The sequence below is a fragment of the Morus notabilis genome, unplaced genomic scaffold, assembly GCF_000414095.1.
Source record: "Morus notabilis unplaced genomic scaffold, ASM41409v2 Scaffold337, whole genome shotgun sequence".
Classification (NCBI taxonomy): Eukaryota; Viridiplantae; Streptophyta; class Magnoliopsida; order Rosales; family Moraceae; genus Morus; species Morus notabilis.
The window spans coordinates 870,756-885,278 of NW_010359286.1; positions in this window are offsets into that span (position 1 = coordinate 870,756).

The window sequence follows — 14,523 nt, forward strand, 5'->3', positions numbered from 1 at the left end:
TCGGAAAAATGCAAAAAAATCCCGGCGGACGGCGGTATACGGTGGTTAGACGGCGGCGGGCAAGGGTGGACATGTCAAATCCGGGCTGCCCGAGCCCGAACCCGAATTTCTTGCTTGGACGGGTGGGAATTGGGCCGGCCCGCCTGAGCCCGAAAAAATTCGGGCTTCGGGCGGCCCACCGACCCGAAGTTCCAGCACTACACACAAGCAATTAAAGGTAATGTGTACATACGGCGCGTGGGAGGCCTTCTTTCCTTTTTGATTAAACCAAAACGCGCCTGTGTAAGGCACGTGACAACAAATATTCCAGATATTGCACTACACACAAGCAATTAAAGGTAATGTGTACATACGGCGCGTGGGAGGCCTTCTTTCCTTTTTGATTAAACCAAAACGCGCCTGTGTAAGGCACGTGACAACAAATATTCCAGATATTATTTATAGAGATGCAACAATGGGCCAGGGCCCGTGGGCCGGCCTAGGCCCATCTTGACACAGTGACGGGCCGGGCCGGACCGGCCCAGCCCATAATATTAGTGGGCTGGGCTGGGCTAACATATATCGGTCCGTGGGTCAGGCTGGGCCGGCCCGGCCTGGCCCATGATGGGCCGGCCCAACCCGGCCCATCTAGGAACATAATGGTCCGGCCCAGCCCAGCCCATTTAGGCCCATAAGACTTTTATGTTTTTTTCTTCTTTTTTAGTAATTTTGTAAACATCTTGTATATAATTATTCTTGTTGTACTATTTTTTTCTTATCAAGATTTTGTTCTACTGGGTTTTCCTTAGAAAGATTTTTATTTAATGAGGTAATCGTAAATAAAATATCATTTTTTATATTTTCATTGACTATTCAAACTTATATATTTGTTAACTTGTTTAAAAATTTAAAAATAAAAATAAAAATAATTTAAAATTACATGCTTAAATGGGCTGAACCATCTAAACCCATGATGGGCCAAGAGTGGGACGGCCTAGTCAAGGCCCATGGCATGGCCCATTCTGATTCACGGCACGGCCCAGCCTGGCCCACGTAAAATTAGCCCGTGGTATGGGCTGGGCCGATGTTATTCTTATATGGGCCGGCCCGGCCCGGCCCACAAAATTTGTGGGCTGGGCCGGCCCAGCCCGCGCCCCGCGTGGGCCTAAGGAGAACGGGACAAGCCGGGCCGGGCCGGCCCGTTCTTGCATCTCTAATTATTTATAAGGAATTAGTATAAGAAAAAGCCAGCTTTTTAAAATTTCCCTTTTTTTTCTACGATTTTTTTTTAAAAAGCCAGCTGATGGTGATGGATGATGATGGATGGTCGCTGATGGTGATGAAGAGAGAGGTAAACAGTAATTTAGCCTATTTATTAATTTATGTAAATTATTGGCCTATTAATTTTAATTCATCTCAAGTCTTGGCCTATTTCCCTCTTTCTCTCTAAAAACATGTGCACTTAACTTACCTCTTCAATTTTATATTTTCTTATAGAAAATTCTATCCTTCTTAAGTTAATATATAGATGAAGAAGCGGAGATAAAAATGCATAAATCTGTATAGAATTCTACCCTTGTTTAAGAGGTACCCCCCTAGATTTTTTTTCTGGTAAACCATATTTTGTTGTCCTTCTTCTCACCTTAGAGAGCCAGCAAGAAAATGATGATCATAATAGAACTAAACACAATAAGACTTAGGCAACTGCACAGTAAAATATGACGAGAATTCGAGATAATTTAATTATTTGTTTGGGAAACTTTCTTAATCATATTTTATGAATTTTACATAATTAAAATATAACACACAAAAGCAAGACAATAATCAATCAAAAGAAAGAAGTCTAATTTGTACCTGATCACGTTTGGAGCGAATCAGTGCTCAATAGGGAGGGATTTTGCCGGAGCGAGTTGATCAATATCATAAAACAATATAGAAAATACTGAAAACAAAAAACAAATTACATCGATATATATTAAGAGGCGACTCCCCCCAAATTGGTGTAGAGTTTTATGTTAAAAAGGAAGAAATTAACAAAATAAACAAGCAACAAATTTGGAATCTGATAAGCCACTCTAAAATGCTGAAGGTAGTCAAAAGAACATGCCTTCCAAGGAGTGGAGAGAATTAAATGAGGGCTCTATATTTGTTAACATAGATTGTTTCTGGTTTGTTGGGTTATATAAGAGGCCTTGTGTGTCTATAGTCAATGATCCGAAAAAGACACTTACAATGACCAACAAGGACTACCTTAACGTTAAAACACTTACGGCATTTGCATGTTCAAAATCGCCGTTAATGTTAAGAACCATTTGTCACCACACATGCCAAATTTGAGTAATGGGGCCTAGGAATGGGATTTCGCCGTTAACGTTAAAACACTTACGGCATGCATGTTCAAAAGGCTCTTCCTAGGCAGGTTCGTCAACCTTTTCCGCATTTGTTTTGTTTTATTTTTTTTTATTTTTTATAAAGGTCTATCAATGTTCTCTTTTGGTTAGACGCAACCAATATCAGGCAAATATGTGATCCTAAAGAGCATTTCACGTGTTATAATTGAAAAAGATAACTGACATAGTATGAGGAAAGAAACAATATTGTGTAAAGAACAAAACAAAACAATGAATATAAAAAAAGAAAAAAAAAGGCAATACTTGGGTGTGCTGATCCAATGGAATTCAGCCACTTGCCATTCTGTGTTCAAACTCTTTGTTGCCAAATCAACGGCATAGTTTACATGTAAGCGGAGTACCCTCAGACCCCAACTTAATAGGTTAAAATGAATTTAAATAAATTTCTTACGCTGAAACTCAAATACAAGTTTCAAGCTCTCCTGAAGATAAAACTCCTCTGAAGATAATCTAAACAACTTCTTTTAGACTCAAAAATGAAAAACAACGACGAGTAAACTTTATAAACAAACTCATAATATATTTGGAGAAGCAATATATATAACTAAAACAAAATAGACGGTATTTTTATGAGCACCGTTACATGATCTATCTTTTTTTAATGTATCATATGATCTTATAGGCTGAAAATTTGTGTAATAATTTGGGCACCCCGGACCTGCTGTTGCCTGTGTTGCGCCAAACGAGGTGAGAGTTTATACTGACAAAATTCTCAACCCAAAGATATGATTGACCATCGTTGCGCCCGATAAGATCCCAATAGCGGCCAACAAAGCATTTCAAAATAACATTCAAAAACAAAAAGTTCCAAGAGTAACTTTTACAAAGCATAAACTCCATGAAAGCTCGGCCAGGCCTTCTATTTCAGAACACACACGCTCATTTACCTCTTCTAGTTTGTTTGCTTGATAACTTCAAGAAGAAGGAAACATTACCATTTGACAGAGGATTTTCAATTGTTCCAAAATCCAATTATAGTTCTAGTAAGAAAGAAAATGGTAGTAAGATGATAAGATTAAAATTATTGTCACGGCAAGAAAAGATGACATTAAGACGATATATAAAGTAAATAGTATTTATGGATGTAAGAGTAAGTAAGTTATGTAATGAAAGTAAGATATATGAGACAATGAGGTTATGCTTAGCAACTTCAAGTCACAAAGTATGATGATATACACAAAATGTTATTATGTTAATGGCATGTGAACGATAATGGTATGCATATGATAGGTTAAATATATGACCACGTTTAAGGAAAATAATTTTATCTATGGATTATTTAATATCAAGAAGTTGAAAATGTTTTTGGAAAAGCATTGTAAATGATCAAAATTTTATTCCGCCAAAGTATATTAGAATTTATTTCACTATGGAAGGAAAAAAAAAAGTAGCCTAAATTTTAGGAGTCTATAGTTTTAAAGTAATAGAAATTAAGAGTATGAATTAAGTATGAACGTAATAGTACACTACTACAATTTCGCCCATTTACGATGAAAGTATTTGTGATGACAATTGTCGTCGCAAATAAATAAATATTTGCGACGACATAACGTCACAAATACATTTCGTATAACAGAAAAATATTGTCGTCGCAAAAATCTCAAATGTCATCGCAAATATGTAGTTTGCGGCAAATGTTGTATGGCGCCAACGTTTGCCGCCAAAATAACATTATTTGCGACAATTTGTCGTCGCAAATAAATAAATATTTGCGACGACATAACGTCACAAATACATTTCGTATAACAGAAAAATATTGTCGTCGCAAAAATCTCAAATGTCATCGCAAATATGTAGTTTGCGGCAAATGTTGTATGGCGCCAACGTTTGCCGCCAAAATAACATTATTTGCGACAATTTGTCGTCGCAAATAAATAAATATTTACGTCGACAAGTCGTCGTAAAAATTTTCGTAAAATTGAAAAATATTGTCGTCGCTAAATATCTCACACATCATCGCAAATAGTATTGCGACAACACATGTTGTCACAATTAAAATTTAATTTATTTTTATTCCCCTGAATAAAAAGGATTATTTTGCCGGGAGACAAAATTTTTTTGCGACGACAAGGTATTGATGACATTTTATTCTCGTGCTCTGTTCTGTGTTAATGTGCCCGGTAATTGGTGTGATTGTTTCATTCTGTTTTTTGGTTGTAGATACGTCTGCTGTGCTGGTTATATGCCTTGTAGTGGCAGGTGCGGAGAAAGTAGATGCCCAGAATTTTGCCTGGCAACTGAGGTAAACAATGAATCTTTGCATGTGTCTAAGACATGTATTTTCTATAGATACTCGGTTTAACAGAAGCCGCCCCCCACCCCTTTTTTTTGTTTTGTTTTGTTTTGTTTTGTTTTGTTTTGTTTGTGTGTGTGTTAAAACCAATCCTTCCTCGTCTTCTAATTTTTCTTTTGTACACATAAATTATATGGTGAACTACTTGAATAGGCTGTACTTTAGGCTGTACTTTAGGTCTCAAAGTTCCCGATCTTTTTTTCCCTGAGGCATATTGGATTAATACCAAATGGCATAGACTAGTTCTTTTAGGAAGAAAAGTTGTTAAAAGTTATCGGGCTCTTGATTGGAAGAAAATTATGGGCTGCGAGGAGGGAGCAATATGATCCAGTGATTGGTATCCATAGTTCTTTAATGTTGTGTACCTTCAAGCGTAAACTAGGTTGTTTACCGGTTTTGAAGCCTAGTTATTCACTTGTACCACTTTGGTTTGAAAATTTCACAATATTCGAATTCTCACTCTCTAGATGTGGTATTTCTCTAATTCCCCTATACCCAAATAAGGTTGGGAGATGCTCAAAATGATGTCACTCTTGTTTATCTGAAATTACAAATCTCTATTCAGACTAATGCTTGACATCTTCGATTCAAATGAACATATATAAAACCAGAATGATTACTTGGCGAATAGTGTGAGTGTCTAGAGGTACTGTTTAGATTTTCTTTTTCTGGTCTTATACTTCGTGGCTTTTACAATGTGAAAAATGTAAATTATGGAAAAGGAAAAGAAAATTAGCGAAAAGAGAAGTTCGTCAAATATTTGATACACTTGAAGCACAAAGCGCTGGCTACAACGTGAAAGTGACATTCTTGGAGCATTATAATGAAGAAATAACTGACTTACTGGCTCCTGATGACAATTCAAGATCTGCAGCAGTAGAAGATAGGCAAAAGAAAGTTATTTCACTAATGGAAGATGGAAAGGGTTGTGTAGTTGTAAGAGGCCTGGAAGAAGAGAGGTATGGTACTTTTAGTTTTCGCATTATATGTGCTTTAGGATAGTCACTAAAGATATCTTAAACATTTTTTCTTTTCCTTTATCTGGGCTTTCAATAGGTTTTCTAGTCGTTTGTCATTAAGATTATTAACGTTGTTGTTCTTTTTAATTGAAATAATGCAACTCTTTTAGGGCCGTGCAAGAGAAGCATGTGAGATAAATAAGAGCAACTCGTACCGTGGGTTCGTCTGCCGCCGCCGCAAGAGGGAAACGAAGAAGACGAGGATGAGGACGAGGAGATTGAAATATCTGTTTTTATTTTTTTATTATTAATACTTTTTTGTATAGACTGATTATAAGGAAAGCTTACACAGAAAGAATTTGGGAGAAATCAATTGTATATTTTGATATTGCTACCGTAAACCTTTATATATAAGTTACAACAGAAAGCTTATGTAGTAAGCTAGCAAACTAACATTCTAACTAATTAGTAGCTTAATCTATAAGCTTGATAACTAAGTAACTAACAGTAGCTTGCTTAACAAGCTCAATTCTAAGACTCCTTAACAGTCCCCCTCAAACTTACAAGCTTGATGTGGTTTGGCTGACTAAGAGAGAGAATGCGTTTGGCTGGCTGACTAAGAGAGAGAATGAGAAGTCATTTTCCTCATTTTCTCTCTTTGGCTGACTAAGAGAGAGAATCCCTTTCTGCTTTCAAAGTTTAATACCTATATATAACGTCGTCGACTATATTGTCACAATATTCACCGAGACAGTGAAAAATGCATTTTTAAAAATACGTGACAAGTACTTGAAACCAACGCCAGAGGATGAATCTCCAGTTTCAAACTGTTCAACGACGGTGGCCATGACGATGAAGGATCTGCAAGGACAAAGCATACTAGCAAGTATGACGTGATAGTTACAGAAAATACTTCAAAAAATAAAAATAAAAATAAAGGAGAAAAAAGACGTGATAGAAAGTGAGATTGATGTAGGGAGATTTAGCTATTAGCAGTGGTTTTTATATTTTTATTGTCGTTTGTTTGCTTTGTTATTAATAATCGTTTATCTTAATTGTTATTTTGTTATCATTTTTTATGTAAGCTATAACCAGCTACTTAATTATTGTATGAGGGAACTTGATAATTGATATTGAATACAAAGCTTGAGTGTTTTCTCTCCAATTTGGAGATTTTCCGCTTATGGAGTTTTTTTAGGTGGATTGAAGAATCTCCGTTCCCGTTTAAGTCGGTAAAATCCCGTTTTCTTCTATTCCGCTGTATTAGAGATAATATGCATGCAAGTGTTCGTTAATTTGGTATTTAATTACTGTTCTAAGTTTTGTTCACGTGATCTTTTACATGTCTCGTTTGATTATTTTACATTCATTTCTGGATTGTTTGATTGCTAGATTCATGCTATGATTCGAATTAGGATTCGTGGTTCGCTATAGTATTTTCTCTCACAAAAAACACACGTAAATCAAGAATAATTCTGAATTATTATTCTGAATCCATCAACCAAACGTATACTTCTTTTTGCATTTAAACGTTTCTCTTGCTTAATGTGAATTATAAAGTTTTAATATATTGCGGTAGTTCTTGTAGTAATAACTTTATTCTCTCTCTCTTTTGGCCCTTACAATGGGTTGACCAAGTCAAACTATTTCTCTCCTTTTCCATTTGAATTTCATCTCACAAGCCTTTTAAATTTCTTATGATCATCGCCTTTTCCATTTTTATGACCTTTTTTTTTTCAAAAACGAGGGATACTATGTGGAGAATAATAATAGAATCACTATATCTAAAATAATTTAAGAGAACAACTAATAAAATAAATTTAAATAAAACAAAGATTGATACTTATAAAGTGAATTAAAAAAAATTATTTAACGAGGAATACTTTGTGAATTAAACTCAATTAAAAGATTGATTCTTTTTTTGGAAGTAATTAAAAGATTAATTTATTTAATTAAAAACATATAAAATAATTAAAATTATTGTTATAATTATATAATTATTTTAGTGTAAAAATTTTGTTTCATTCACGCCCCATTAAAAAAAATTTCTGACTTTGCTAGTATGCATGTCGTGTTTGACTATGAACTATGCTGTGATTTTGCCTAGCCACAAATAAACCCACTGATGTGTTATTAGTTCTCATATATATGCCAGTTGCAGTATACGTTCTAATCGAGTACAATAAAGCCTCGGTTAAAGTAGTATAAAGTTCCGTTCATTTCACTGATTTGAATTTAAAATTTGAGTTTTACTACAGTAAAGTTTTTTCAAAAATAGTCACATTTAACTTTTTTACTACGGTAAACAGCTCTCACATAAAATCACATATTAACTCGAATTAAAAATTCAAATCAGCGAACTAAACGGGCCCTACATATATACACAACTCTCTCTCTCTTCCACCTAATATCCAATCGTCAACCTTTTCCGCATTTGTTTTTTTATTTTTTATTTTTTATAAAGGTCTATCAATGTTCTCTTTTGGTTAGAAGCAACCAATATCAGGCAAATATGTGATCCTAAAGAGCCTTTCATGTGTTATAATTGAAAAAGATAACTGAAATAGTTTGAGGAAAGAAACAATATTGTGTAAAGAACAAAACAAAACAATGAATATAAAAAAAGAAAAAAAAGGCAATACTTGGGTGTGCTGATCCAATGGAATTCAGCCACTTGCCATTCTGTGTTCAAACTCTTTGTTGCCAAATCAACGGCATAGTTTACATGTAAGCGGAGTACCCTCAGACCCCAACTTAATAGGTTAAAATGAATTTAAATAAATTTCTTACAGTGACCAATAAAAATATTAAAATGAAGTTTATGTCTTGCGCTGAAACTCAAATACAAGTTTCAAGCTCTCCTGAAGATAAAACTCCTCTGAAGATAATCTAAACAACTTCTTTTAGACTCACATATGAAGATAGTGAGTACAAAAAGATTTAATATCTTTTTATACTCACCGCCTGTCTTTATAATCACATCATTCAGTTGTAATATTCCGTTTCTTCACGATTCTTTCTGAATATTATAAAAAGATAGTGAAGTGAGTTTCTTCACGATTCTTTATTACCCACTCTTCTTTGAAGAAAGAATCGTGATTAAGTTGTAATATTCACAGAGATTTACTCCCATGCGTTTGTCTGGTGTAGTATAATTAGTATAAATATAAGTCATTATAATACTCATGCTCACCACCTCGCTCGCCAATCTTCAGGCGCATTCTTTCAGTTTGATCCGTCGTCACAGCAGCTTCAATTCTCCGACCAACCGTTTAGGCAATTAATCCTTTTCTTAACGAACATGAGTTTTTTAGTTTACGTTAATGTAATCTGTCTGCTTTGTTCCTTTATTAATTTGGCTATTCTGTTTGCTTTTATTACTACTACTACTATTATTATTATTATTATTTTTTTTCTTATTTTTATTTTTTTGGAGTGACGAGGTGAAAGTAGGAGAATCAGTTGGGAATGTCATCGGATATCATCACGTCCATTATTACCACATTGAGTGGCTTCATTCAAATGAAGTTCCAGTCTGAAACTTTCTCCCCATTTGACACACACCCCCGGATCATGTTCTCCTTTTTGTCCGTGATAAGTGTCTACGGTGTCGTCGAATTCCTAGCCCATCAACGGCACTCAAAGCCGACCGGAAACATTCTTAATAATGCAGAAAACAATGTTAATAATGCAATACTAAAGATAGGGTTGGTGAAAGAAACGCGCCACAACTTGGGAGCTCTTGCTTGTATTTTCCTGCTGTACATCCTCTCTCTCCCGTTCTTGGGTGGGTGATCACTCTCTTGTTTTCATGTTATGTACTCAAGAAATTAGCTTGTGATTATAACGTTGTCAACTATATTGTCTCAATCACCGAGACAGTAGAAAATGCATTTTTAAAAATACGTGACAAGTACTTGAAAGCAACGCCGGAAGATGAATCTCCAGTTTGAAACCATTTTATCTCCAGTTTGAAACTGTTCAAGCTTGATGTGGTTTGTCGTTACACAACCAGTCTCCTGTAATTGCATGTCCTCTACTCTCCTCCTCTTTTATCTGAATATAATCTAATATAATAAACGATATATAAGGCCTTATCAGTTATATAGTTAATTTAGGGTATCATTTATTGTATTTGAAGAGATATTTTCTACCTCTTGAATTAGAGACAACTGAAATTAATATATAGTTGTATACGCCCCTTGATTGACTTAAACCCATAAATAGTTAATACCATCTAACAAGTTAAAAAAAAAAAGGAAAAAAGGCATGCAACATATGCTATAAATATGATGCACCTATATATATATATATATATATATATATATATATACACACACGCTCATAATGATTTTATATACATCTTCATTCTTCACCAAAAAAAAAAAGATATATATAGGTATTTAATTGCTTGTTCTACTTGGTATTTAATTGATATACCTTTTGCACGCCAAACCAAAAGGAGAGGCCACGTAATTGAATTATTTTCTGATCTACTTCGGTTTTTGTTTGCTTTGTGTTTATTCGTTGCATGAGCAAAATAAAATTCTCTATGATTCAACTAAAAAGACTATTTATGTTTTTCTTTTTTAACTTTTGTTTTTATTCTTGACAGATCACACATATATCATCCGCGGCAAGTGTTGTTAACGTTTTATAGAAAAACAAGTGGGAGTAATTCTTTGCGTGGGTTCCACCAAAGAAGAGCTCCTGGATTTTGCTCGACAAACATCGCATTCACATATTTAATATAGTCCATATATATTTTCCATTTAAAGGAACCAATTAAAGACTATAATATCTCAAAGTATGGGACAAATTTAATTAGTTTCTAGCTAGTGACGAAAGGAAATAAATACAATATACATGGTTGGCTTAGTTAAAGAGTGGTGGCTTATCAGATCTTGCATTTGGTTTTCAAGCTTGATGTGGTTTAAGAGCATATTTCGTGACATTTGTAGTCAAACAATAGCAAACAATACATACATATATATATATAATATTATAGATGGCTAACTATATCAGTATCGCAAAAAGAAAAATGTGGTAAAGACTTTTCTCTACACAGTTTTTACCTACCAATTTGACACTTTTAAAATGTGTAGGTAAAATGGTTTTCCTAACACATAAAATTTTTACCAACATATATATGTGGGTAAAGTCCTAAATTTCTTGTAGTGATAACTTTATTCTCTCTTTTGGCCCTTCTAATGGGTTGACCAAGTCAAACTATTTTTCTCCTTTTCCATTTGAATTTCATCTCACAAGCATTTTAAATTTGTTATGATCGCCTTTTCCATTTTTATGACCATTTTCTTTTTCAAAAACGAGGGATACTATGTGCAGAATAATAATAAAATCACTATATCTAAAATAATTTAAGAGAACAACTAATAAAATAAAATTAAATAAAACACAGATTCATACTTATAAAGTGAATTAAAAAAAATTATTTAACGAGGAATACTTTGTGAATTAAACTCAATTAAAAGATTGATTCTTTTTTTGGAAGTAATTAAAAGATTAATTTATTTAATTAAAAACGTATAAAACAATTAAAATTATTGTTATACTTATATTATTATTTTAGTGTAAAAATTTTGTTTCATTCACGCCCCATTAAAAAAAATTTCTGACTCTGCTAGTATGCATGTCGTGTTTGATTATGAACTATGCTGTGATTTTGCCTAGCCACAAATAAAGCCACTGATGTGTTATTGGTTCTCATATATATGCCAGTTGCAATAGAAGTTCTAATCGAATACAATAAAGTCTCAGTCAAAATACCATAAATATATGCACAACTCTCTCTCTTTCTCTCTCTCGCACCTAATATCCAATCGTCAACCTTTTCCTTATTTGTTTATTATTATTATTTTTTTAATAAAGGTCTATCAATGTTCTCTTTTGGTTAGAAGCAACCAATATCAGGCAAATATGTGATCCTAAAGAGCCTTTCATGTGTTATAATTGAAAAAAGATAACTGACATAGTATGAGGAAGAAAAAGGTGAAAAAGAAAATGTCTCAAAGGACACAAGGGAAAAAAAAATTGTAACGACCTTTACTTCTGATCGTCAAACCTACATACGTACTTAATTTATGCATTAATATAAACTACTTATAGCTATGAATATTAAGCTACATTTTTTTTTCCTTTCGTGCGGACATAACCTTAAATTATCTTAAGTTACTATTCTGAAAACATTTTCAATCTTTCTTTTAAAACTTTGAACTTGTCCTCTTTATTCGTGGACATGTATTTAACCTATCATTTGCATACCATTACCATTCATACGCCTTAATGCAATAGCATTTTTGCTATGCATTCCGTTAATGCTATAGCATTTAGATACATTAAACATACCTTGTGACTTGAGGTTTCTATACATAGTCTCATTGTCTCGTATACTTTACTTACATCGCATAACCTATTACATAACCTTTACTTTACATTACATAACTTAACCATATCCATAAATATGGTTTAACTTAAACATTTTGCAGTGTTTACCAATTGCGTGTAGATCTCATTACCCACTTGCCCACATCCCACTGCTTCATCCTTTTCTACACGCCCAACAAATAGGTTTCATGGAGCCGGTGCCTTATATCTGAGCTTCCTACAGCACGAACAAACGTAATGAGCTTTCGCTCAGCAAGTAACAGTAGGCCATAGTAAAACACTCATAAGATTTATCATATTATGCTTCTGTCACACCCCGAAGTAGGGGTTAGTGAAGTGGAGGCTTGAAGCTGCTTCTCTCTTAATTTCGCTTAAATCTTTCCCGATCTCTCTTAATCTCTCTCAAAGTGCTCTCAATTTCTCTTATTTTTCATAATGGCTTCTTCTGGTTATGATGGTGATATTCCCATTGATGCCCAATTCAACATCGAAGAAGGGCAATTTCCTACTAATGTTTTTCATACGCAGGAATCACAAACAATAGAAAGAGCTGCTAAAGAAACTGTAAATCCGAGCCCTGGTGGACGTACTAGAGGTCATGGACGTAGTGGTGGTGGACATGGAGGAGAGGCAAGCGGAAGTCATAGTGCAAGTGTTACAAGTTCTAAGAAGAAATGCAAGCGCACCTCAACAGTTTGGGAGCACTTCAACATATTCGAGGAGGTCGACAATAAAGGTAACGTTAAGTACATAGCTCAATGTAAATATTGTTTAGATAAATTACAAGGTAACACTATTCACGACACTACACACTTGAGAAGACACTCTGAAAAGTGTTTTCAAAAGCAAGGAGGCGGAGCCAATCTCCGCCAAGCACAATTATCATTTGACTGCCAAACCGGCGATCTAAGCACGTGGAAGTACGATCCGCAAGTCAATCGTGTGGAAATGACACGATTAATAGCCACATTAGATCAACCACTTAGTTTTACCGAACAAAATAACTGGCAGTGTTATATTAAAATTGTACATAATCCTAATGCAAATTTTTTTTCAAGAACTACTCTTAGGAAAGATGCATTAAAATTCTATAAACAAAAAAGGGAAGCATTAATCAACCTTTTACACTCTACTAGTGGTTACGTTGTGTTAACGACATATATTTAGTCCGTCGTTACCACAAAGATTATTTAGCTGTAATCAAACATGATTTTAGAGGTTTTGATTTAGATAAGAGAATATTATGTTTCAAATGTGTTATAGGATCACATACCACTAATTTAATATATAATACAATTTTATCTGTCATTGATGAATATAGTTTAAGGGATAGAGTGATGGCCATAACATTAGATAATGCTACTGCAAATACTAAAGCAATAGAACTTTTTGAAAATGATTTAAGTTTATTCGGTAATAATGATATATTTCACCAACGTTGTGCATGCCATATAATTAATTTGATAGTAAAATATGGTTTAAAATCAATGTCAAGTCATATTAAAATAATTAGAGATAACATTGCTAGGATTCAAGGTAGTAATAAAAGAATACAAGATTGGTTTAGGTTTCTACAAACATGTAATCAAAATTCTAGAGCATTAGTCTTAGATATGCCCATAAGATGAAACTCCACTTACATAATGCTTGAACAATGCATCCCCTATAAAGATGCTATAACTAACTATGTTAGTGCAAAATTAGGACTATGATTTATAGACGAAACTAATTTGCAAATTGACGAACTCTTATATAACTTTTTAGGTAGATTTCACAAAGTTACTTTAAAGCTTAGTAGAACTTATTACCCAACGTCACCATTATCGTTAGGAGAACTTTTAAGAATGGCTATTTTATTTAGTGAATTTAGGATACATGAGGTTTTAGGAGTTCCTATTGCTTCAATGGAGAAGAAGTTTAAAAAATATTGGTCTAAATTACCAATATTATATGGTTTTGGTGTTATTTTCGACCATAGATTAAAATTAATAGGTTTAGAAAGTGAATTAGAAAACTTAGGTGACTTTTTAGATATCGACTATTCTGACCAATTTTCTATAATAAAGGAAAAAATATTATCTCTCTATAGCTCTTATGAAAGTAGGTTTAGAAACACACCTCATGTAGAACAACCGCAACAATGAGATGACAATCCGCATTCATTTTTGAATGTTTTTGGGTTGAAGAAGAAGAAGAAGACGACGGCGACTCAAGGTCAAGAAGAATCTAGGAGTGTATCTTCATCAAGCGGTGGTGACAACAGCAGCAGCTTCAACGAGTTAAGGGCGTACCTGAGTGAGGGCTTAGTTGTCGACAATAGTGAAATGTTTGATTTGGTTCAGTGGTGGAGGGCACGAGCATTAACTTGGCCGACCCTAACTCGACTGGCAATGGATATTTTTTCAATCCTAGTCTCCACTGTTTCAGCCGAACAAGCATTCGGTACAACCGGCCGAATACTTGAAGAACGGAGAAA